Consider the following 1,652-nt stretch of genomic DNA (forward strand, 5'->3'; position numbering starts at 1 on the left):
TGATGCTCCAACATTTTGGTGATCTGATGTAAAGAGCCAGTTTATTGAAAGAAACACTGATGTTGGGAAGAATTGAGGGTAGGAGAAGAGGGGTGCAAAGGATAAGATGGTTAGATAGCATCAGCGACTAAATGGACATGAATTTGAGCAAACTCCAGGAGATAGTGAAGGACAGGGAAGCTGGTGTGCTGTAGTCCATTGGGTCACCGAGTCGGTCAGACATGACTTAGCAATTGAAAAACAACAAACCTTTTGTCATGGGACCCAGCGAACTTGTGTTGACCTTGATGGGCATGAATCTAGGTAATAAATATGTGAACCACATTCTTTCTCATTCTTTTGACCTTTTGGAGCTCCTTTTGTGTCAAACCCAATCTGAAACAAATTCCAGGGTTTCTATTCATCTTATCAATATAATATAGGCCCTAAAGGCAGAGAGGAGAGAAGTGTGGTAGAAGATCTGGAAGGACAAATGAAAAATGTACAAACAAGAAGTCACCAAGGAAAAACAACTATTCAAATGTTATCATTTTGCTTTACTTCATACTTCATTCAGGAAAACCAAAATTAGCTTTTCCTCTTTCTGATGCCAGAATCTGATATTTGGATAAAGGTATGAAGGTGAAGTCGCTCAGTCGTGTCTGACTCTTTGCGACCCCGTGGACTGTTACCTACTAGGCTTCTCCGTCCATGGGATTCTCTAGGCAAGAATAATGGAATGGATTGCCATTTCCTTCTCCAGGGGATCTTCCTGACCCAGGGATTGAACCTGGGCCTCCCGCATTGGAGGCAGACGCTTTAACCTCTGAGCCACCAGGGAAGTCCGATATTTGGATAAGTTTGGATTAATTAGTCAAAAAACAGTTGAGCAATATTAGGAATGGCCTGATGTAAAATATTGGATATAAGATACACATAAAATTCATGTTGGGGTGACTGTAGATCATCAAAAATATAATCACCCTCCGAGGAGGTGAATTTTAGGTATAATGAAGGTTTTGCTGCTGCTGCTGCTGCTAAGTCACTTCAGTCGTGTCCGACTCTGTGCGACCGCATAGACGGCAGCCCACCAGTCTCCCCCATCCCTGGGATTCTCCAGGCCAGAACACTGGAGTGGGGTGCCATTTCCTTCTCTAATGCATGAAAGTGAAAGGCAAAGTGAAGTCGTTCAGTCATGTCTGATTCTTAGCGACTCCATGGACTGCAGCTTACCAAGCTCCTCCGTCCATGCGGTTTTCCAGGCAAGAGTACTGGAGTGGGGTGCCATTGCCTTGCTGCTGCTACTGCTAAGTCACTTCAGTTGTATCCGACTCTGTGAGACCCCATAGACTGCAGCCCACTAGGCTCCCCTGTCCGTGGGATTCTCCAGGCAAGAACACTGGAGTGGGTTGCCATTTCCTTCTCCAATGCATGAAAGTGAAAAGTCAAAGTGAAGTTGCTCAGTCGTGTCGGACTCTTTGTGACCCCATGGACTGCAGCCTACCAGGCTCCTCCACCCATGAGATTTTCTAGGCAAGAGTACTGGAGTGGATTGCCATTGCCATTGCCTTAGGTGACTGCTATTTAGAGCAGAAATCCCAATTACATTAGGATATCATGGACAAGAACAAGAAAGCAAGAAAGCAACAAAAATCATCTCAAATATAAGAACC

General features: G+C 44.7%; 1 non-coding gene across 1 annotated transcript; it reads right to left on the minus strand.

Annotated features, from left to right (window-relative positions):
- Positions 1 to 747: 747 nt before the first annotated feature.
- On the minus strand, positions 748 to 820 carry TRNAW-CCA. Its single transcript has one exon. It is a non-coding gene; the product is annotated as a tRNA-Trp (tRNA).
- Between the last annotated feature and the right edge of the window lie 832 nt (positions 821 to 1,652).

Source organism: Oryx dammah, unplaced genomic scaffold, assembly GCF_014754425.2.
Source record: "Oryx dammah isolate SB20612 unplaced genomic scaffold, SCBI_Odam_1.1 HiC_scaffold_20, whole genome shotgun sequence".
NCBI classification, from domain to species: Eukaryota; Metazoa; Chordata; class Mammalia; order Artiodactyla; family Bovidae; genus Oryx; species Oryx dammah.